Source organism: Cibotium barometz, chromosome 28 (genome assembly GCF_041138505.1).
Source record: "Cibotium barometz isolate CiBa-2024 chromosome 28, ASM4113850v1, whole genome shotgun sequence".
Classification (NCBI taxonomy): Eukaryota; Viridiplantae; Streptophyta; class Polypodiopsida; order Cyatheales; family Cibotiaceae; genus Cibotium; species Cibotium barometz.
Genome location: NC_141073.1, coordinates 55,381,950 through 55,407,374, shown reverse-complemented (window position 1 = coordinate 55,407,374; position 25,425 = coordinate 55,381,950). Strand labels below are relative to the sequence as shown.

At 45.3% G+C, this 25,425-nt stretch overlaps 1 protein-coding gene across 3 annotated transcripts in view; it reads right to left on the bottom strand.

Annotated features, from left to right (window-relative positions):
- Positions 1 to 25,425, bottom strand: part of LOC147622964 (Pentatricopeptide repeat (PPR-like) superfamily protein) — a 32,771-nt gene that overhangs the window by 6,751 nt on the left and 595 nt on the right. The gene's annotated exons all lie outside the window — the stretch shown is intronic.

The following is a 25,425-nucleotide window of genomic DNA, read 5'->3' as shown; positions in this document are numbered from 1 at the left end:
TGAGGCTTCTAATATAGATAGCCTCTAGCCCAATCTCCTTTACGTGTCGTGACACATGCCATGTGGCAATCCCTTTTCCACATTCTTTCATGTGGCTCACACCATTCACACGATATCTCATGTGGCATTCTTATCTTTCCACATCACACAAGATAATATCTTGCACCTCTAAGGTCTATTCACACACTCAACCAAATAACCTGAGTTTACATATTCCAACATGCCACAAATATCTTGACTATATGCTCAAGCTTAATAGTCTTTCCAACTTGGCAAGAAGTGTGCCTTCTTGCTGAACCTATCAACAATGGTCCAAGTAGCAGCATTGCCTTGTTGAGTACGAGGGAAATCTATGATAAAGTCCATTGCAATACTTTCCCATGGCTGTGAGGGAATAGGCAATGGCTGAAGCAAACTTGGAGCCTTTTACCTATCAAACTTGACCTTATGGCATGTGATGCGTGCACATACATATGCCTCAATATCCTTGCGCATACTTGGCCAAAAGAAATGGCGCTCAATCATGCCCATAGTAGGTATGATACCTCTATGTCCTGCATACAGAGGATCATGGCACTCATCCATAACCTTTGGCCTTATGTTTAACACAACACATAGGCAGTTATCCTTCGTGAGATACCCCTCTTTGATTACATAAGAGATGTACATGTCAACCACTAAATCACTCCATATATGCCCAAAATCAGTATTTGTATGATACAATTCACGCATGACGGATAAGTCCCCATGTATGATGCCCGTAGTAGGTATGATACCTCTATGTCCTGCATACAGAGGATCATGGCACTCATCCATAACCTTTGGCCTTATGTTTAACACAACACATAGGCGGTTATCCTTCGTGAGATACCCCTCTTTGATTACATAACAGATGTACATGTCCAACCTCTAAATCAGTCCATATATGCCCAAAATCAGTATTTGTATGATACAATTCACGCATGACGGATAAGTCCCCATGTGAGACTGACACTGCAACCAAGTTTGCCATCCTCATATGCTTCTGCGAAAGCTTTGTTTGCATCAAGAAATACCTTAGGCTTTGATGATCTGTCATGACCATAAAATCAGCCCCAAGAAGTTTTGTCCAAATAGCCCCAATGCAAGTTCGTGATGCATCACACTCTACACAAAAAGGTTTCTGCAAGTTTGGGATGACTAATACCGGCCCACTCATAATGGCATCCTTGAGGTGAAGAAAGCCTCTTTCTCATCAACACTATCCATTTGAAGACTGCCTTCTTCTTAGTGAGCTCATGCAATGGCGAAGCAATTCATGCAAAGTGCTTGATAAAACGTGTGTAACATGAGCATAAACCCAAAAAGCTTCGTACTTCGTGTACAAAAAATAGCTCAAGCCAATTCCGAATGGCTTCTATCTTTGCAAGATTCATCCTGACGTCATCCTTTGACACAATGTATCCCAGATAATGAATCTATGAAAGGAAAAATTCACTCTTATTGACATTGATAAAGAGCTTGTGCTTACAAAGCTCTTCAAACACAATAGCCAAGTGTTGGCGGTATTCCTCCTCATTCTTGGAGAATACCAAGATGTCATCAAAAAGCACACTTGTGACTTTCCAATGGTCACGAAAAATGTGATCCATCATTCTATTCAACGTGGCCCAGGAATTTGTGAGTCCAAACGACATAACCAAAAACTCATACAAGCCAAATGATGTCCTGAATGCCGTTTTGTGTACGTCCCAAATTGCCCGCTAAAGTCTCTCCCCACCCCCCCCCCCAACGAGCAGGGGTATTTGCTTTATTTCTTCTAGAGAACTGAATACAAGCTAAAACTACTGAACAGACCAACTGTCTGACTAACCGCTAAACGCAAGGACAAAGTGACCAAACGCTGGGCAAAATTGTGCATAAGTTGTAGGCAAACTGTGAAGCTATCTTTGAAGAGAATACACCGGCCCGAGATTGAGGGTTGGTATGCTGAGAACACTAGAAGAGACTGAGCTTCTGATGCCTTGGGCTTGAAAGCACAAAGAATGCTAAAAGTATGCAAAGGCTCGATGCCTAAGCACACATGCTTGACTGATGCTTAAGAACTTGATTTTTATTTGATGATTTATGGACTGAGGCTGGGTCACCTTTATATATGTCCACATGGAGCAAGTCAGCTGATTTACCCTGTTGTCAGTCTGTTTATTATCTGCCATGACTGGGTCCATTAGCATTAAATGTTGAAATTGGGTCATGGGCTTGTCTGGTTGCTGGCCGACTGCTGCCCACGCCCTTTCTAGGGCTGCCACAACTGGGTCTGGTTGGTGGCTAAAGGTATTTAATACCTTTTGCAAGGCTACCCCTCCTTGGGTTGGCCTTAGGGCTGGCCCCTACTACATGTAGGAAACTAACATGCCTCTTATGCATACAAGCTAACATCTACATGCACCTACATGAGGACTACTTTTGTTAAATTCTCCAAAGTGGGTTAAGAGGACTGACCTAACAGACCTATATGGCTGGGAGGCTAACCTACGTAGCTCGTACTTGACACGTCCCGGACTGGGGCTCACAAAGGGGTCACGGCATACGACAAAATATCCTACCAAGGTACTACTACTATTCATGTTTCTTGCGCTATTGTTGAGCCAATGTGTAACCATGTACCACACAATGCATGGATGCACGTGACATTCCCTCCTGCTTAGCTTGGCAGCAAGTTCATGGCTTCGAGGTAGTCCACCAAAGACTGTGGATACTCAGGGAAGGATAAATTGAGGAAAGATTTGATGAGATGAAAATGATGTAATTGGATGAGAATAGGAATACTTATGAAATGATTGTGGAATTAAATAATGTGGTTTGATGTAGAACAATGTGGAAAGATGACAGTTCGTTATAGAAACTGTATTTATGACCTGTTTTTAAATGACTGTTTTATGTCAAGAATGCTGGGGAAGCATTTTGACCGTCTTGTGAATGAGGTCGTGGAGACCTAATCTGATAAGTTGCAACAGCTGACGGAGAGTCAATGCAGGACGTCTCGCGTAGCAAGGTCGGCCGAGGTCTTAACCAGCCTCGGTTCGATTAAAATGGTGAGCTTCCGGTACGGTGGATGAGGGACCAAGGAAGCGGCCTATGAGTGAAGCGCTAGGTCACCTGCGAAGAATCCTACAGAGTGCTGACCATAAGGTGCTCGGGCTCTGGGTCGCCGATGATACCCACACGTGCGTCGTGGAAGATATTGGAACAAGGAGTAAGAGTTGTTTTCTGAATTCGAGCATGGATCTGGTTGATTGACCTTGCTGGTCCTCAACGGATGAGTCCATGGCTCTTTTATATGGATCCGTTGGTTGATCTTGCTGATCTTCAACGGAGATTCCATTTTGTTATGTGAATATATTGCCGGTTACTATGAGCTAGGAACTATCGAAAAGGCACCCTGAGTGGACAGGTGGTGAGCGTTCTGGTTGCCAATGATGCCATAGGTACACCGATGAAGAAATGATTGGAATTAAGAATTTAACCGGAGATTTTGAGCATTATGATCAGTGACTCTATGATTTCATTAAATGATTGTTTTAAAGACAACTGATTTTGTGAAAAAGGCAATTTCATATTGGATGTGTAAGTGGTGTGACTAATTTTAAGTTTGCAGGAATCGGCTAGGGGACCTGGGAACTCTTTTCCCTGATACACAGGACAAAACCTAACCAAATTCTTAATTGGATCCCATCACTATAGTGGTTGGGCGGTTGGCTAACCCACGGGACTGGATGGGGTTAGGCTGGACTGATGGATCCCTAAATTGAGACTCAATTCTGTTATGGTACGATAGATGAAGTAAATCCCGGACAAAAAATTGTTCTATGGAAAAGAATCAACGACTGTGCCTCTCAATGAGGAAAAAAGCGTTGGTCTCTATGATCCAAGTGTAATTTTTTCCCTGATCTGACTATGGGACTTACGGGTTCGGTCAGATCAGTTCAGTTAGTTAAGGCTTTTGACTACATTAGAAAAGTTATCCTAGAGGAATCGCCCGTGCTTTCCAGGCAAGGGAAGTTTTTCCGGGTTCGGTTTTGGAAAAACCGATGGATTAGTCTCTTGTCCGGATATCCGTGGGCGAGGCCCCGAGTGTGGGACCCTGCTCCGCGCAAGAAGTGCTACTTCCGCTGCTAGCACCCCTGAATTCGTTGCGCGGTGGGGATAGGGATCTCACAGCTGGTATCAGAGCAATTTTGGCTAAAGTGGATCAATCGAGAAGCCAAGAATGTCATAAATTTATGAAGTAGCAGTAAAAGGTTGGAATTGTGTGATGAAACTCATACAAATTGATATTCAGAATGAAATTCCTAAATTGATAATTGGGTCTTCAGATGGAAGTACTGCAATTATATGGAATCCCTGACTTGCTTGAGGCCTAGACATGATGGTATTTACCTTATCGTTCCAAGGACCATGCCTACCCGTATATACCGAGGGTATAACTGCAACTCTTTACTGGCAGTATATACGAGTAAATCTAAGATCTTGAAATTATAAGCTAAAATGCTATCCAGATGATGAATTCAAATGTGGTTGATATGATTTTAAAATTCTAATTGAGAATTGATGAGTTGAATTGGATTCTAATTGAAAAATGATGATTCCTAAATTTTTGGTTGAAAAGCGATAAACTCAGCAAAACCACAATGAGAATGAATGGGACGAGTCCCTGTGTTGATGTTCGTAACTAGAATGACGATAATGACTTCAGCAAATCACTATGAGATTAGTGGATTGTGCTGACAGATTGCTACTATTAACTCTTGACCCGGTGGATCAAGTTAAGGGATGACAAATTAAAAATCTATAAAATTGAAATCTCCCATGGAGGACTGTTCAGATGAAAAATTCGGTCTAATAGACCATTATTGTGTTAAAGATATGAATATTATGTTCTGAATGAATTGTTATCTGATAATGCAAATATCTTTATCCCACGATTCTGTGGGCAGCCGACCTATCTAAAGAACCCCGGAATCAGATGAATCAAAAATGGGATTTGAATCATAAATAAAGAGACTTAACAAGATTTTTCGTATTGATAGGAACATGGATCGAGGTCATCGTGGTAGCAATGATAACCCCCAACTCGATGAGGAAGAGCTCGACTTGGATGTTCGTACAACTCTTCATAGTTCGCAGCTTGGATCTTTCAAGGGTGAAGGGAAAAACTTGGGCGAGGCTGTGGAGAAGTGGATCGAAGCAATGGAAGAGTACTTTGATGTCACCGGGTACGATGAGAAGAGCAAAATGGCTCTTGCAAGGCTGAAGATAGTAGAAACTGTTGGAAATAAGTGCACACTAGGTGTACTATTTCTCTAGTCTAGTTTCAATTCAGTCTGTGTCTTGAGTCTAGTGCCATGTGGCACCTCTACATTTATCCCATAAGTGAGTCTACTCAATCTTGTACTTCTCACCTATAAATTGTAGGTGTCACATCAATGAATGTATCAATCTTGTGTCTTGTCTACACTCATCTCAAGGTAACTCTTTGTTTTTCATTTGTTCTTGTTTCATTTCTAGTTTTGCTCTTACTTTCATATTTTCTACATGGTACCAGAGCAAGCTGCTCCTGCCTTGTATTGCCCGCCATAGCTTCAGGCCACCATCTCCCTAGCTGCGCTCAGCTTGTAGGACCAGCCTATTTACATTCTGCACAGGCTGCGCCGGCCTGAACTTCTGTCCGCCAATTTTTTTGCTGTCCGCCCTACGCCGGCCTGTTTTCCAGTAGCTGCTGCGTACTCCTCTCATTTTCGTGAAGCTGCTACTGCTCTCTCGCTTGGAGCTGCTGCTGCCCGCCGTACTGTTGCAGCTCTCCTTTGGCTACCTTCTTCATCGACTCAAGGGTGCGCATCATCTCAAGGCAGCTGCAGATCGACTTTCCTCCTAACGAGCTATTTGCTGCATTCAGTTCTGCCATCGCTTCCTCTTGAAGAGTCTACAAGGTACTGTGCATTGTCTCCTTCAGTTTGCTGGTCAGTCCTTTTCTTATCCTCATGTCTGCAAACTGCTAGTTCCTCATGCTTCGATGGGCTGTCAAATGCTATGGCCTTGACAAGTGGTGAGAGAGCCGGCTTCTAAAAACAGTTTGGATCTCTTCTTTCATTCATTTCTGCAATTTTGTAAGGGAATAGACATTGCCCTTGCATTTTAGCAAGAGGTAAGACCTTCCCACATGGCCTCTTCTACTCATTCTCTCATGTCTATCAACAAATTCAATGGGTCCAACTTTCATACTTGGCAAATCAAAATCAAGTGCCATCTTATGAAAGAAAGTCTTTGGGACGTTGTTCACCATGCTGCTCCCGAAGATTCCGACATTGAGCAAGTTATCACTTATGCTCCCACTGCCAAGAATGACAAAGCCTATGCTATCATCTTGCTCGGTCTTGGAGATGATTACATTCATCACATCTCCGACATATAGTCTGCTTCTCGAGCATGGATCACTTTGGATACCCTTTTTGGACCCCGCTCTAAAAATTCTAAGATTGCACTTATGATCTCATTCTTTGATCTATATATGCAGGAGGGAGCTACTATAGCCTCTCATGTCAATTATTTTCGCAGTCTTATGGTTCAGCTTGCATCAGTGAAGTCCCCCATCTCCGAAGATATTGCTATTGTTGTGCTTCTCAAAAGCTTACCTGACACCTATGCTACTCTTGTCACTACCTTCAAGTATCACAATAATCCTACTCTTGAAGGTATCATCAATGCTCTCCAAGAAGAGGAAAGAACAAAACAACAAAAGATAACTGACACTGCATTTTTAGCAAAGAAAGGAGGTTCTAAGGTAAGAAAGCCTTGCACCCATTGTGGAAAAACTAATCATATGGAGAAGGACTGCTTCAAGGCTCATCCATGCACCATTTGTGGCCGTGATAATCACCGGGAGAAGGACTGCTACTCTAAAACCTCTACATCAGCCCCTGCATCTACCTCAGCCCATGTTGCTGCAGCATCTACATCAGCAGATCTTGCTGTTCATTCCTCACATGATGAGGAATGGGCTTTCTGATTACTTCACCTTTCTTGTCTACCACTTCGACCACCGATGATGTAGGTCAAGGGTTTCTAGTGTCTTACTCATTATGCTTTTTGACCTCTCTCTTGTCCCTACCCAAGAGGCAGAGATTGCCCTTAAGGAGGGGATGTCTTCAAGGTCCATCTGTTTGTCTACAGTCAGTCTTCTGTCTATCTAGTCTTGTCTGTCTGTCTATCTGTCTATCAATCTGACTGTGTCTTGTTTTAGATCCATCTTGTCCCTATCCTTGTGGACCCATATGAGGATATCACTTGAGGAGGGGTGTCTCAGGATCTTTTGTCTCTCATGTCTTGTCTCTCAGTCTATCAGTCTTTATGTCTGTCTTCTAGTCTTGTCCATCTTGTCTTCTAGCTTGTCTCTCAATCCTTGTCTAGTCTCTCTGTCTTGGTCTTATCTTTTGTCATGTTATAGTCTTGTCTTTTTCCTAGTGTCCACTTAAGGAGGGTGTTGGAAATAAGTGCACACTAGGTGTACTATTTCTCTAGTCTAGTTTCAGTTCAGTTTTTGTGTCTTGAGTCTAGTGCCATGCGGCACCTCTACATTTATCCCATAAGTGAGTCTACTCAATCTTGTACTTCTCACCTATAAATTGTAGGTGTCACATCAATGAATGTATCAATCTTGTGTCTTGTCTACACTCATCTCAAGGTAACTCTTTGTTTTTCATTTGTTCTTGTTTCATTTCTAGTTTTACTCTTGCTTTCATATTTTCTACAGAAACAGCCAAAGTGGCATGGAGAAACCACTGCGAGACAAACCGTCCGGATCGGAATACCCAAACATGGAATGATCTCAAAATTTACCTAAGGACGAGGTTCTGTCCTCCCGGCTTTTTGGAAACAAAGATGAACGAATTCTTAGAGTTAACCCAGGAGAGCAAAACTATTGAAGTATATCACCAAGCGTTCGCTCTCCTCCTCAAATACTCGCCACCGCTGAATGAAGAACAGCTGATGGCCAAGTTCATTCGGAGACTGAACGAACCTTTGAATATTTGGTGAAGAACGCCAAGTCAGTTTCCATGGCCGAAGCAGTGCAGATAGCGAAGGATTTCTCCAAGGCCTTTGATGTCAAGGTCCCACCAAAGCCAGCACCATCACCTTTCAAAAAGTTTTTAGTGCCAGAAGGTGATTCCAACCTTCCACCGCCTAAGAGATATCAGGGTCAAGCCCAGGATATGGGAAGTTCTAGAATGGAAGAAATGTCCTTTTTCCGAAACTCAATCTCCTGGAATTCAACTTCAGAAGTTTCACCGAACAAGGGAGTGAAATGCTATATTTGTCAAGGATTTGGACATCGCAGTATGGATTGTCTAACTCCTTTTGGATCAAGGTTTTCAAGGCAGGGAAATCAAGGATCAAGATTCCAGACTCCAGCTCCTTCCTTCCAGAGTAATCAGGTTTCTATCCGCAGACCCTCTAACCAACCCGCAGTGTCAAACCAAAGTAATGCAAAACCTCTGCCTCAGAATAGGGCAAGTCAAAGAGAGTTGTTCCCAAATCGGCCGTCCACTTCCAAGGCAGTAACGCTAGAAGTAATTGAAGAAGAAGAAGAAGATGAAAGAGATCATACTCCACCTGCGAGATGAGGACATATCGCGTTTTTTAAGTGGGGTAGGAGGTAAAATTCCTCCCCTAGCCCCTCAAGATGTCCAATTTCTCCCCCCTATAATCAATCCCCTTTTCAGAATAATAACAGATCTTGTTTCTATCTGTTTTGGCCTAGTGATGAGAATGTGAGGGGAATAGATGTGATGTGATGTGAATCAGATAGATGTGAATGAATGGATGGATGGATGTGATGTGAATAGAGATGAGAATGTGAGGTGAATAGATGTGATGGGATGTGATGTGAATCAGTTAGATTTGAATGAATGGATGGATGTGATGTGAATAGAGATGAGAATGTGAGGTGAATAGATGTGATGAGATGTGATGAGAATCAGATAGATGTGAATGAATGGATGGATGGATGTGATGTGAATAGAGATGAGAATGTGAGGTGAATAGATGTGATGAGATGTGATGTAAATCAGATAGATGTGAATGAATGGATGAATGGATGGATGTGATGTGAATAGAGGTGATGAGATGTGAGGTGAATAGATGTGATGAGATGTGATGTGAATCAGTTCAATTTGAATGAATGGATGAGATGTGATGTCATGTGAATCAGAACGTAAATGAATGATATGGGATGTGAGTGAATGTATGTGATGATAATGGATATAAATGTATATGTGAAAGAATTTATCTGAATGAGTATGTGAAAGAATTAATATAGATGTATATGTAAAAGAATGTGATGTGATGAAAAGAGATGTGATGTGTCATAAATATATGTGGATGTGAATGTGATGGATATGAATGAATGTGAATGTGAATGTGAATGTGAATGTGAATGTGATGAATATGAATGAATGTGAATGTGATGAATTTGAATGAATGTGAATATGATGGATGTGAATGAATGAGATGTGAGGTAAAATGAATAAGATGTGATGTGAGTGAATGTGATGTGGTCTGAATGGATGAGATGTGAATGAATGTGATGTGATGAGATGTGAATATGGATAGATGCGAGTGGATGAGATCTGATGAGGAAAGATTTGATGAGATGAAAATGATGTGATTGGATGAGAATAGGAATACTTATGAAATGGTTGTGGAATTAAATAATGTGGTTTGATGTAGAACAATGTGGAAAGATAAGAGTTCGTTATAGAAACTGTATTTATGACCTGTTTTTAAATGACTGTTTTATGTCAAGAATGCTGGGGAAGCACTTTGACCGTCTTGTGAATGAGGTCGTGGAGACCTAATCTGATAAGTTGCAACAGCTGACGGAGAGTCAATGGAGGATGTCTCGCGTAGCAAGGTCGACCGAGGTCTTGACCAGCCTTAGTTCGATTAAAATGGTGAGCTTCCGGTACGGTGGATGAGGAACCAAGGAAGCGACCTATGAGTGAAGCGCTAGGTCGCCTGCGAAGGATCCTAGAGGGTACTGACCATACGGTGCTTGGGCTCTAGGTCGCCGACGATACCCACACGTGTGTCGTGGAAGATATTGGAACAAGGAGTAAGAGTTGTTTTCTGAATTCGGGCATGGATCTGGTTGATTGACCTTGCTGGCCCTCAACAGATGAGTCCATATGGATCCGTTGGTTGATCTTGCTGATCTTCAACGGAGATTCCATCTTGTTATGTGAATATATTGCCGATTACTATGAGCTAGGAACTATCGAAAAGGCACCCTGAGTGGACAGGTGGTGAGCGTTCTGGTTGCCAATGATGCCATAGGTACACCAATGAAGGAATGATTGGAATTAAGGATTCAACCGGAGATTTTGAGCATTATGATCAGTGACTCTATGATTTCATTAAATGATTGTTTTAAAGACAGCTGATTCTGTGAAAAAGGCAATTTCATATTGGGTGTGTAAGTGGTGTGACTAATTTTAAGTTTGCATGAATACCCAGCTAGGGGACCTGGGAACTCTTTTCCCTGGTACCCGGGACAAAACCTAACCAAATTCTTAATTGGATCCCATCACTACAATGGTTGGACAGTTGGCTAACCCACGGGACTAGATGGGGTTAGGCTGGATTGATGGATCCCTAAATTGAGACTTAATTCTGTTATGGTACGATAGATGAAGTAAATCCCGGATAAAAATTGTTGTATGGAAAAGAATCAACGACTGTGCCTCTCAATGAGAAAAAAAGGGTTGGTCTCTATCATCCAATTGCAATTTTTTCCCTGATCTGACTATGGGACTTACGGGTTCGGTCAGATCAGTTCAGTTAGTTAAGGCTTTTGACTACGTTAGAGAAAAGTTATCCTGGAGGAATCGCCCGTGCTTTTCGGGCAAGGGAAGTTTTTCCGGGTTCGGTTTTGGAAGAACCGATGGATTAGTCTCTTGTCCGGATATCCGTGGGCGAGGCCACGAGTGTGGGACCCTGCCACACGCAAGAAGTGCTACTTCCGCTGCTAGCACCCCTGAATTCGTTGCACGGTGGGAATAGGGATCTCACAGGGAAGCAGCCTGTCGGGCAAAACATTTGGTCTCTGAATGACTAAGTCGGCCACAAAACTCACAAGAATCCTTCATCCTAGAACCCTTGATGCTGTTAGAATTGTTAGAATCGTCGTCGTCAGAAGATGACTTTGTGGTGACTTTCTGCTTCTTGTTGTTGGAGTTCGCTTTTCCGTCCTTGCCTTTGCCCTTGCCCTTGTTAGAGGCAACAAAAGCAGACTCCGACTTGCCTTTTCCGCAAAGTACATGGAGATAACTCACGACTTCCTCAAAAGAGGGAAAAGAATCACGGAAATAAATTTTATCCCTGAAAGAATCAAAGGAAGCAGGCAACTTACCAAGAAGTTTATGGATGGGATTGTTGATGGTGCTCCCGTACTCCACAAGTTGTAGCTTGATACGAGAGAACTCTCCAATCTTCTCAATCAAGTTATCTGACTCGGTGATGGTAAGCTTCATCTGACTCCAATTTGGCAATCTTCACTGTCGAAACTCTCCCATACCTCCTCTGGATCTCTGTCCACATCTGATGAGCATTACTCCGAGGGGAGACAAACTGTGCCTGTATGGATGGAGTCATGCAATGGATGATGATAAGACGAGCCCGAGCATCGCAAGGTCCACCAAGTGAGGTGTGGAGATAGCCATCCACACACCGGCTCCTTCCAGCAACAACTGAGTGTAGAAAGACCAAGTATGATAGTCATTTGCTGTAAGCTTCATGGAGTCACAGACTTGGGGAGGATTGTAGGATGGTATGTGGGCAGGGGTGGGAGCAAGACCTAGATGAGAGAAACTCAAAGAGGAAAGATTGGGAATAGGAACCACCTATGGAGCAGCGGGAGCAGGGGATCCAGGTTGTGATGGAGCAGGAGAAGAGATAGGAGAAGGAATGGCTGTAGAGAAGGGGTCTCCTGAAGCCGTGTCTGCTGAAAAAAAAACAAAGTACCTCCTCTCAAGCTGTGCACAACAAGAGAGAAGAAAGAAAGGGAAGGGAGGGTGGGAATCTGAAAATCGAAGAATCAGAGTTCCTATCCTCAAGCACCTATGAAGAGGGTTTCAGCTAATAACAGTAAAAATGCAGAAAACGCAGAAGCTATGCAGAAAACGCAGCCTACAGTAGCAAGAAATTGCAGCACTTGAGGCAGTCCCACAGCTACACTGTAAAACGCAGGTTACTGATGAAGAAACGCAGCAGTAAACAGCTCCTATATGCTGTAAACAGTCAACAGCAGCATGGGAAAAGAAAACGCAGGTCCCTGTAGATGTTTCCCGCTCTGATACCATGAAAGAATGGGTACTATGCTGAGATACCCACTCAAAAATGCTACAAGAACTGTACAACACTGTATATGGACAGCAAGCATAAAGGAGAAAAGAAGATCACTGCTGAATATCACCAGAAAAGGTAGTACATCATGTGGAGCAGCATGAGGGAGGTCCCGTAGATGCTGCCTATCACTGTAGAAGCTGAAAAATGAGATAATCTGAGGGAAAAGGGAGCCAGCCCTTTTATACTACCTCAGTATGCTGGTTGGCCAGCTGTAGCAGGCCGACAGCATGGCTGAGCAGGCCAACAGCATGGCTGTAGCAAAAAATGCTATAAGGTGCCTAAAAAATACCAAAAAATGGTAGAAAAAATGCTGAATAATCTCTGCTAAGATATGCCAATGTAGGGCTTCATATGGAGCCAGATACAAGCATGAATATGCATGGGAAAGTCCATCCGGGGGTGAAATAATTTCCGACAGGGATGGAATGCACTGGAAAATTGCAATTTGGTACCAAAGTTGTCGAACAAAGCTCGGCAGTAGTGAAATGTACACTTCGGATCCCAATCTGAAGTAATGGTATGTGGCAAAGCACATACTGGATACCAATGTCGGATAAAGAACCGGGCTATGTCTTGTATTGCAGTAGTACCAGTTACAGCCCCACCTGTAGGTGTCTGGCGACTAGGCTCATGCCAGTGATGGGAGATTTGCATTAGCATAGCCGCCTGGCACATCTGGCGTGCTAGATGTAGTGAGGGCACCCACACTCTGCCAACTGAGACCATCAGGAGCATATGGCTCGACATCATTCACACCCTCCACGGTCAGTGGGGGAAGCTGCAGGGAGGTTCTGACCACATGCAAAAGCGGCGGGAAGCCTTCTTGAGACTTTGGAGGCTTGGCCCTTTCCTCACGGATAGAGGCGGTGACCCCATTTGGCATTACAAACCACCTGTATGGTTGTTTCCCCCCTCCCCCTATATGAGATAGCCTTCTCCTCACACAGAGCGGATAGCCAGAGGAGAAGCATCTCTTTCCTTTTGATCATTTGTCTCCCGCCCTTATATGAGGTGAGGCTGTATTTGGCCCGTCGTGGTTGTACTTAGCCCTTTGCAATTGTTTTTCTTGAACTAATTGAAGGATCTTTTTCCCAAAAAAAAAAAGGAACCAGGCTATGTCTTCTGTTGTGGTCATCTGTTAGCATGGTATAAGCATACAAAACTTAATGAATCTGTCAACTATGTCATACACTGAGTATTTCGAGATCCAATAGATGCAGGAAGTGGTCCAACGAAATCCATCAAAATGTCATAAAATGGACCCTCGGGAACGGACAATGGCTATTTAGTGTGAGGTACTTTCACTTTCTGACATATGGGACATGCGGAAACATAGTTGTATACATCCCTGTGCATCTTTGGCCAATAAAATGATCTTTCTAACTTCTCCAGGTTGGGATCACTTCACGCCGGCCCTTAGGCAGATTGCTCCGGTAGCCTCAAAGGAGCGGCTTCGACAACCACTAGTCTGAATCCCCCTGATCCGTTTACCTAGTGGCCACATGTTGGGGCCCAACCTCATGTATCATGGAGCGTGTTGAACCTAGGACCTGCCAGGTCCCTCAAAGATTGGATTGCACACAAACAGTTACCCCTGGAGGTGCAAGAGAGAGGCCTGATAGAGATACAAGGTAGAGACAAGCTCACCATCGACATCGCTCTATTATTACTCAGGAATGGCTGACTCATATTCCAGACCTGACTCCCCCAGTGTGGCTAGGTGTGTTTACCAGGCATGATATTCTTGTGGCAGTCCATGGAGTAGATGAGGACAGCGGTTTGCTCACTTTTCTATTGGATCCCATGGTAGATTAGAGAGATACGAGTCCCCCTTGGAGGATTTCAATGGCTGCACCTTACAAAGGGTGAGGGTGATTGGATTTCAAGCGCAGGAGTGGCACATAGACCCACCACCAGCCAAGGTGGCTAGGGAGAGATTCTAGCGACTATGGATATGGGAGTGCTGACCTCTCACGCGCCTCCAGTGGAACCCGGACGAGTGGACTTGGCTTGATCCCACTGATCAGGAGGAGACTCTAGATGCCCCCTTCTTTGTGTATACAACGCGGCTAGGCCGCAGGATCCAAATGCCAGAGATTGATGGTAAATTGGCAAAAACAGTACATTGGCAATCATAGGGCCTCTCATAGCGCATACTCTCATATTTTTGGCAGAGGCTCTGGGACAATTTTCAGCCTCAAAATATCACCCTCGGTCGGCCTCAAGAGTCTCAGCAACACTGTCTTTGGGATTGCCCGAAGGCTGAGCACATTTGGTAGTGGATTCTTCGCATCTTCACGATGGATAGGGCCTCGACCCCGATCATCACTTGGGGCACTGTCGCTTGGGCCTCAGATGTTGAGGTTGACAAGGATTATGAGGAGGATGGTGGGGGGCTTGCCCTTCAGGTTTCTCACCTCTGCATTTCGGCAATACCAGTCCCAACCCCGTCTACAGACCACTCGAGATCGGGCTCATGTCAGAGATGGGAGATTTGCAGTGGCATTGCAGCCTAGCACATATGGTGTGCTAGATAATACAAAGCCATCGAGGGTACCCACACCCCGCCTGCAGAGTCCATCAGGAGCATTTGGCTCGACGTAATTCATACCCTCCGCATCAGTGGGGGAAGTTCCAAGGTGGCTCTGATCACATGCGGAAGCAGCGGGAAGCTTTCTTGAGGCTCCGGCGGCCTAGCCCCTTTCTCACGGATAGAGGAGGTGATCCCATTCAGCATTACACACCACCCGTGTGGTTATCCCCCCCCTTCTTATGAGATAGCCTTCTCCTCATATAGTGGGCAGCCGGAGGAAGACTAACGCACGTAGGAGACGCATCACCATCGAGCACCACAAACACCCCCAATGGGCACTGCAGCATCCCTCCACCGGGCTCCCATCTCCCAATGAGCTGCCTCCCAAAACACCGGCCGGAGGAGATATCTATGACAAGGTGCCACCACACCCTATATATGGCGCTTCAATTTCCCATGCTTCCACTTATGGGATAATCCAAGGCACCTTCTAGCCATAGATCACACGCTCGAAATCGCCAACCTTCCAACACCCTCCCTCGATTCGAGCTCTGCAAGCCACCGAGGCGCGAGGGGGTCGCCCAGGACCACACACGCCCGGGCTCTGATACCATGTCAGAATATGCAACGGAGATGATGACCAAATCGGGGAACACGAGCAAATGCAATGCAAAAAAATAGCACGAGAGAGAGAGAGAGAGAGAGAGAGAGAGAGAGAGAGAGAGAGGCGTGTAACTCTGCTCTATATACACAAAGAAGATCCCAAATACAAGATACAATGGCAAGGGGCTGTAGGGGCCATTTTATATGGCCCCAATGATGCACTCGGCCTGTAGAAGGGCAACCGACAGGCCCTGATCCTCCACGACCAGCCAAGACAGCCAGTCGGCCAACTGTCAGCAGTCGGCCAGCACATGTGAGAGGTCGTAGACCTGAAGCATCAGTCGGCCAGCTCATGGGCCCTCCTACCAACACTGGGCATCCACCCAAGCCAAGAAAAATAGGGAAAAATATGGGAAAAATACGAGGAGTGAGGACCCACAACAAAGGCCCTGGTGTCTCAGTAAAGACAGGAGATGACTTCTAACACCCCCTCTCAGCTCCTGGCTGTGAAACCAACCACAGGGATCTTATTTCTGAACATCGGCACGCAGTGTGGGGTTAAGCCCTTCAACGAAGGCATGAAGTTCGTCCGCTGGGGACAAAGAATCAATCTCCAGTATCAAGTTGGTGAATTCGGAGATATAAGAGGCCAAGGAACCAATTTGGTCCAAATGGCGTAAGCCAGGACGGGCTTGGAAATCCACATTGGCAAGTATGAACTGCTTACGGAGGAACCGCTCGAATTTTTCCCACATTGTAACCGTTTTTCCAGCGTGTTGTCGTCGTTGCCACCATAATAAAGCAGTGTCTTTGAGGAGGGATACCGCAAAAATCACCTTTTTGGAGTTAGAAAGGGTCGTGGTTTCAAAGTATAACTGCAGTTTGTAGAGCCATTGGTCTAAGATGCGCTTATTGCGCTAACCACCATAAGAATCAGGAGGTGTAATTTCCAATTTCTTTGTTTTACTAGCTTGTAAAAGACGATAAAGAGTTTTAAGGTCGTCGCCTTCTACCTCGGAAGGAATGATGTCTTCGTCTGCTGGTACTGTTGCTGAAACATCTGCTGCTGGTACGGAACTTGTGTAGGAGTGGCGATCCGTGTGGAGCTGCTGGATCTGAGAGGCCAAGGATGCCATAGACTCCTGGAGTTGCTGTTGGAACTGCTGTTGAAGTTACTGCAAAGCTGACTACCATTCCGAAGGGGCTGGTATGTCAACAGGTTCTGCCATGAGAGGAGATGTCGATGTAGAGGCTTCAGGGTGATGAGGCTCTGGGGGTTTTTGCTGTTGATGACGCCGCTGGGCTCTAGTAAGAACCATCGGCTGGAGGGTGCGGCATCTGGAAATCCCGAGAGGAGAGGCTACGTACTGGTGAAGCGGCTATAGACCATCCAGTATAGTAAGGGCGATCCTTTGGGACTGGGCTCGCACAAGAGTTTGCTACTGGAGAAGAAGGTACAAGGGTAGGGGCAGCTACTGGTGTCAAGGGTGTATACTTCGGTGTAGAGGGACGCACCGTGAATGAAGATGGATGAATGTCCTCAGAATAAGTGCAATATTCATGAAAAATGATGCTACACTCGGGGCGGATAGCGCCCAGATAAGGATGATGCCTAAGTATAAAACAATAATGATCCAGATCCTGTGCAGAAGTACGAGCACGGATCACCCACACGTCGAATTCTAGGAGGTCAGAAGTCGGTGTGGCTATCTGCATGCGGTAATGAGTGGGCTGGAAAAAGGGAGGCACACTCACTGGAACAGGGGCTGAGACTGGTGGAGAAACACGGGTAGGAGAGGGCACTATGGACTGAGAGGGTGTATCCTGTAAATAACTGAAGTCATAGGTTTCCTCTGCCATAAGCCGTCGGAGAAGAGGGTAGTGTGTGTCCACGTGATTGGAGAGGTGCTTTTGATCCCGTAAAAAGGGGTATTGGCCCCGGAGGAGTGGAGAGCCCGCAAAAGAATGAAATGGCGGGTTGCTGATATGTTAATACTCCACATTATGTGAAATGTGTATACCCAAGAAAATGGAAAAATCACACATGAAGGAGGTTGCCATAATAAATAGTATTGCTGGAGAAGAAGCACCAAGGTAGTAGCCGTCAAGCCACGGAAAACACCAACTACACGTGGCTGGTCCAAACACCAACATAGACCGCAAGAGCCTAGCAATGAAGAAGGCTGCTTTCGAGGAAGGGAGGCGGCAGCAAGCCGGCGCGCAGGAGACCAAGACAAGCGACGGCGAGCGCTTGGCTGAAAACGGCCGCAAGGGTGGCGCCGTTTCGTAGGAGTCTGTAAGGTAAGTTTATGGGTTTTTTTTTTCCCGAGAAAAGATCCTTTCATTAGTTATATAAAAACGCCCGTAGGGCTACAAAAGATCTCTCCTACTCATAAGAGAAACAGAGCAGTGAATACAGCAAGGCAGCCCGGGAGACTCTCCCTAGGTGCTGCAAAATACAAGCATCAGTACAAAGGACTGAGGGGCTAAATCATACAATAGGGGGGGGGGAAGCCAAACAGGTGGCCTGTAATTCCAACGGGGGGATCCCGTGTGTAAGGTGTAGAAGAGGCCTCTGCGCCAGGTGGTGTGAAAAGCCTGGCGCTGCAAGATCGCCTCATCCGAATCGCCCCGGATGCGGTCATACTGTCCTCGCACGGTGTGGATCAACTCCTGCCAAATCCCCCGTACAGTCTCTGCTGGTGGCTCCAGTCTCCCCTCAAAGGCCGTGAAACATCGGGCCCTCCAGGTGAACCAGATGGTGAGGCTACTGAGGAGCTCCCATCGTAAATCCCTCTCCTATGTCCAGCTGGCGGACGAGAGGTAAGTTTATGGTTTTTTTTTTATGTGTTTGTACACGTGGCATTAAGGCCCAATAGTCGTGTGTGTTGGGTTTTAAAAAAATAAAATAAAATCAGCAAGTCGACGTTCATTGATCAACGGGCAGCCGACCTGGAGGAAAAGCCATGAAGAAGAGATGCGCCGATTCAAAGGAGGGGTGCTTGTTCATGAAAGGGTGCCGGCTGAAGGGTAACCCTCCTGATTGAAGGCTTTTTTTTTGTTTTGTCTCCTCTATGCAAGAGTGTCTTGCATATGGCTGGCCCGAACTTAATCAGCAAAAATTGGGAGGTGGGGGCTGAATTTGATGGGGCATTCTCTCTTGCTCTTCCATTCAACACTTGCTACACCCAATTTTAGGATTTGGGTGGGCTGATTTTAGGGTTAGGGTTAGGACTGATTTTAGGGTTAGGGTTAGGGTTTGGACATAACACAGGACGGAAAAAAGTTTGCTCTGATACCAATGTAAAGCTTTTATAGCTTTATTAACATGATTAAGACTTAATTAATAAACATAAGACAAATGCTGCAAGAAAGATTGAGTTGTTTGCATTGAGATAGGGGCCTTTCTTAAATAGAGGCCGAAAGGGTACAAGTGAAGAGACACATCCCTGGGAAGGGGTGTGGCTCTTGAGTCAACGGTTATGTCCTTTGGACTTAGGGGTGTGTCTTTTAATGAATAGACATGTCCTTTGATAGTGACCCATGTGTAAGGGTGTGACCCTTCACAGGTGTCCTTTCAGTTAATAAGGGATTAAGGAGTAATTAAGGAGAGATTAAGAGAGTTAGTCACAATCGACAGATACACTCCACAGCAAAATGGAGTTGCTGAGCGAAAAAACAAGCACATTGCAGAGATAGCACGAGCATTGATAGCAGAGAAGAATATGCCACATAGCTATTGGACTGAGGCTGTGTCTACAGCAGTTTATATCATGAATAGGACTCCTATTGCAACCATACATGATGTAACGCCAGAGGAGAAGTTTATTGGCAAAAAAACTGATTTGTCTCACTTGAAAGTTTTTGGATGTATTACATATGTGCATGTGCCAGATGAGTTGTGTACTAAGCTGGATCCAAAGGCAAAACAATGTGTGTTTACTAGGTATTCCCTTGAGCAAAAGAGATATAGATGCTATAATCCTGCTACACGTGAATTAAGGGTAAGCAGGGATGTTGTATTTGATGAGATGAGTAGCCGGTATGCTGCTGAAAAAGATGCCGTTGGGGTTGATGTAAGTGGAAACATGGTTGCACAAAATGCAAGTCAGCACTCACAGTCATTGAGTGGACCAGGAGTGTCCTCATCCAACGGTTCTATTGATAGACCATGGTGTCACGTGCATCCCGCACTTGGATGCCACGTAGACATATCTGTACAGAAGGTGAAGGATGTGGGGTGGAAAACTGGTCCCATGTGAGCCCAGTCCGGGATGAGTCAGCCATGGTTCCACTCCATTCTTCCGAGGTCAGGTGTGCATTGTCCTGCACATGAAACAGTGCCAGTCTACGCTGTGAGTCTCCCTCTGGAATGATGTCAGTTGTTCTATATGTTTGGTATGCGCGACCAGATGTCAAACAGCTATGTAGATGTAGGAATGCATCATGTCTGGGCACACGGACGGCTATGGGCCACCCCAAGGAGGCCAGGCAGGCCCCAGGATTTGCCCACCAACCAGCGGCCAGCCCAAGGAAGGGCTGGGCAGGCTGTCGGCCAGTCCAACCAGTTGGCTAGCCCATAGGGCAGCTTGGACTGCAGGGGCGGCCAGTGCCCAGGGGCTGCCCAGCAGCCCACAGAAGCGGCCAGGACAGTCCAGCAGTCCAGTGTGAACATGCATGACTTTTTAGCATTTAATGCTAATTAAACAGGTCATGGAGGGAAATTTAACCAGCCGACCAGCATACTGAAGGCGTATAAATACCCAAGGTATATTTCAGTTCATTCATCTCATAATTCACTTGGGACCTAAGTGCACCAGGCAGCCCAGCTAGGACATCAGGCATGAGTGTTAAAGAGATGTTCCAAGAAATGATGCGAGCAATCGCAGACCAGAGTACCAAGTTGAAAGAGCAGAAGGCACAAATACTGGCTCTGGAAGAGCGCACCCGTTCTCCAGCTCCGTGTTTTCCGTCTCCCCCTCCCTCTCCTTCCGTTTCCCAGATTCCAGATCCTCCACACACGGACCCTCTCGAAGGGTCACGACCGCAGCCGAGTTCGTTGCTTAAGTTGCAGATGCATGCATTGGAGATCCGACAACGTGAAGACCAAGCCATGCGACGTGTGGAACATGAGTGATACCTTGTGTCTTTGGACGCAAGACTGACACCAGCGGCTTCCTCAAATCATTTTCCCAAGAAAATGAATTTCAAGAAGTATAATGGTAAACTCGACCCCACAACTCTTTATTCATGGTTGCATCAATTTGAAGCTTACTTTGCAGTAGTTAGAAAGAATGATACTGATACGGTGATCTTAGCCAGTTGGTACTTGGAAGGTGAGGCCATTCCTTGGTGGACCCAGTGGGCTCATGCCCACACCAGATTAGGTATGGCAACTTATGTTTGGGACGAGTTTGTCCGCGACCTTAAGCAGCGGTTTCTACCGCCCCATTAGCTTGAGTGACTCGAAGACAAGTTTAGGAGAGCGCGTCAAAACGCGCAACCAGTCCTTTAGTTTGCCAACAAAATTTCGAACTTATGTTTGCAATTAGGCTTATCTGATACAGACAAGAAAGGGCAATTTTGTATGACCTTGACACACAAATCCAGTGGGAGGTGCGTATGTTTAGGCCAGCCACTTTCGAAGACGCACTCTCGCTTGCGCAAAGTGTTGAAATGAAGCACAATGGTGGAAAGTCCAAGACTTCCCAATCGGCTACTCCCAAGGCTACCACCTCGGGGGGGAAAGGCCAGAACCAGATGAAGTCTTCCCCAGGACAGAGCACAGGAGCCTCTAGCTCCAAGAACTCAACCAATGCGCCCAAGCTTACTCCAGACCAGAAAGCGGAGGCAAGCAAGACCGGTGGCAAGTTGAGTGCTGAAGAGATTGCTTAGTACAAGAAGGAGAGTAGGTGTTTCTTTTGTCATACAAAAGGACACACTTCTCGGGAGTTTCCTAAGAAGACTACCGCTCTAAAGACCGCCACCTCAGTCTCCACGGCTTCAGTGGTGAGCCCAGCTCCCACAAAAACCCGGGTGGCTGTCCCTAGTTCTTCGAATCCCAATGCTTCAGTGGTAGCAATCATTATCCAAGAGCTCAAAGACAAGCAGAAGGGTGCCCATGACCAGGAGTATGAGCGCAACAAATTGCTCAAGACCTTTGGCTACATAGGTGGCCAAAAAGTCATTGTCTTGTTTGACAACGGCAGCACGAAGGACGGTCATGGAATAGGCCGCTCGGCGTGCCCGTTTCGTCCCGACTTCGGTGGACAAGCAAGTTGAGGGTTTTAGCACAGGTATGACAATGAGCATCAAGTATGAATCTCTAGGTGGTAAGTTAGATATTCAGGGCATAGAGTTTGTGCATGATTTTATGGTTGCCCCTCTTATAGGAGCAGACATAATATTGGACATTTAGTGGTTTCACAAGTTTCTTCCTGATGTCAAGTGGGACAAGCACACTTTCCAGATTAGTCGGAATGTGTCAAGCGTCCCAGTGACCATTAAGTGTGAGCCAAGAATTCCGAACTTTCCACTCATAAGCCACTTGCAGACTAAACGAGCAATCAAGAAAGACGCACGTTGTGTGATGATATACATCTAGACTGCCCAGACGGTGGCCAATGCTTCCAAGAAGTATTTGACTCTCCATGAAAAGTTCCGGAAGATTTTTCTTGAGGAGGACAATCTCCCTCCCCAGCTCCCCCCGTCCAGACCGGAGGACCACAAGATCGATCTCCTCCCAGGCTCAGAACCCCCGAGCAAATTTCCATATCGCCTTTCCAAGGCAATGGAATCGGAGTTGGACTGCCAACTCCAAGAATTGTTGCAATCTGGCTTCATCCACCCCAACGTGTCGCCATTTGCAGCACCGATCCTGTTTGTCAAGAAAAAAGATGGGTCTTCTCATTTGTGTGTCGATTATCGTACACTCAAAAAGCTGACTATCAAGAGTAGATTCCTGATTCCTCGAATAGATTATATTCTCGAGAGGCTAAATGGGGCTAAGGCATAGTTTATAACATTCGTGTTTGCTTCATGAAGCAAACGTTTGCAACATACGCGTTTGAAACTCCTCTTTCATACTTGCTTTTTTTTTTACATGCTTTTCTAAGGTTTTACGTTTTTTGAAAGTTGCTACGTTTTTTTAATCAAAAATCGGTCCACGCAATGAGCATTTATGTAACTTGTAAGTGATAACTTTGTAAGTTTTTATAATGGAACTTGGAGAGCTTGAGTTTACAATGTATATTTGTATCTATTTGTCTAAATCTCGCCCTTTCTATGAGGTATTATATTGGCCACGTATGTTACTCAGCCTGGGACTAAAACATACTCGAAACATCACATATGTTACTCAGCCTGGGACTGAAACATACTCGAAACATTCTTACATACCCGAATGCGTATGCATTTGCTAAACGTATGTTATGAACTATGGGCTAAGGCGTTCTCGAAACTCAATTTAAAGAGTGGATACCACCAGGTGAGGATTGTTGAGGGGACATCCCCAAGACAGCCTTCCGTACGGAATGGGCCCACTAAGAATTTGTGGTCATGCCTTTTGGCTTGACAAACGCCCCAGCCACATTCAACCGCATGACGATGCGTGTGTTCCAGGAATTGATTGGAAAGTGTGTGTTCATATTTCTGGACGACATACTAGTTTTTTCAGCCATGGTTGGGCAGCATAACATTGATGTGGAGAAAGTCTTGAAGTTGCTAGAAAGCAACGAGCTCTACGTCAATGAGAAGAAGTCGGAATTTTATTTGTTCGAGGTTCATTACCTTGGATATATAATTAGTGCAGAAGACATTCGACTTGATCCAGGTGGCCGAGATTGTCAATTGGTATTTTACCACAGACTGCTTATGACATCAAATTCTTTGTGGGTATATGCCAAGCATACTCCACCCACATAGACAAGTTTTCTGACCTCTCAGCGAATTTCACTGATCTACTAAAGGGTGTCAAGACAAGAAGGCAACGGATTCAAATGATTCCACGGGCGTTGGAGGCATTCAAGAGCCTCAAGGTAGCTTTATTATAAGCACCTTGTTTAGCACTTGCCTCATGGAACGAGCCATTCCAGGTGATCACCGATGCGAGTAACATCGCAAATGGAGGTGTATCACAACAACAGAATGGTCATCCAGTAGCTTACATGTCTCGTAAGTTACTGTCCGCAAAAAAGAATTACTCTGTCTACGATCGGGAACTCCTCGCGGTTATACATGCCTTGAAACATTGGAAACATTTTCTTTATGGCCGTGACTTTGTTGTTCGCACTGACCATCAGGCATTATGCTGGATTCAAACAATGCCAAGTGCACAGTGGAGTGATCGACAGCATCGCTGGAGCCCGATATTCCAGTAATTTGGTGGTATGATTGAGTACCTTCCAGGAAAGGCCAATCCAGTGGCTGATGCTTTGAGCAGGAAGGGACAAGTAACTTTGATTCAGACCACTAGACTCGACCTTGTTGGTACGGGACTAGACGACATGAAGCACACGTACACGGATTTCGAGGAATTCGGTACATAGTGGGAACAGGCATTGGATGCCATGCCACTTTTTGATACGCAATGGTTGGCTTTTCTACAAAGGCCGCCTGTGTGTCATGAAGTCGTTCAGGACAGCTCTTCTCCATGATGCCCATGATGCCATTACTGGTGGTCATAGGGGCATGAATTCGACTTTGGAGAAGTTCGAACAACAATATTATTGACCAAAGATGAGGCGAGATGTGTTTTCATATGTACAATACTGTGATATTTGTCGAAAGGTGAAAGCTCCTTGTGGGAAGAAGATAGGGTTGTTACAACCCTTGCCAATTCCTGAGGGACCTTTCCAAGATATTTTGATGAATTTTGTCACGAATCTACCTCCCAGTCTGGGTAAGCGTAATACTCAGTACTTGACTATAGTTGATAGATTTAGCAAATTTGTTATGCTTCATCTCCCACTCGGTGAAGGAATCTGCCTTCTTAGTCACGCTCTTGCTTCGCAGATTTCGAGATATGCTTGTAGTTCATGAGTTGGAGTTGAGCTTGAAGAGGAGTGTTGAGCTGACACTCACGAGGTGCCTGCATGACCGTTGACATTTACATCACTGGCAGGTTCGGTAGCTGGCACCAACATATCTTCGCCAGAGATTCTACAATTGGACTACACCGACTAGTCCACACCTACCCACTCCGCTTAGCGTGTTCACATTATGGACCGCTTGTATGTGCTCTATTATGTGTGTTAGTCACTTTATCTTTTTTGTATACCTCTTTTGTTGTGCGAAGAAGAAGAAGAATTTTCAACTTCTCACCTTGTATGTTCTCTTCTAAGATTTGTGTGAGTGTGTGTGTGCTTGCAAGAGCTCAAGCTCTCTTCTCTCCTGCATCTTTTTAGTCTCGGGCTGTCTGTAAACTCTGAACATGCCGCAGGCCACAGCAACATCCACGCTGAAATTTGTCCAAATCTCCTGTCCAAAGCCTGCTCTGTTTGGTCTTAGTCTATCATCCTTATAGACCTCTGTCTCGGTAGGTGAAATTTCCCATCACATGTGTGCACCTATTCTCCCCTAGGGAATCCTAATCTCCCATCACACCCATGCACCTACTCTCCAAGGGCATCCTTGCTTGTGCTATAGACTGAATGGCCTTGTCCCTTTATCAAACAGGGCTCCCAATGGTCCATATGCTCCTACAATACCCTGTCCAATTATGGCACATGCTTCAGATTGAGAAAGCACAATATACAAAAGCCTTTGGCATGCTAATTACCATACCATTTGTGTATGAGAAATGCAAACAACAAATCCACGCTAGCTAAAGTAGCCGTATTAAGCTGTTT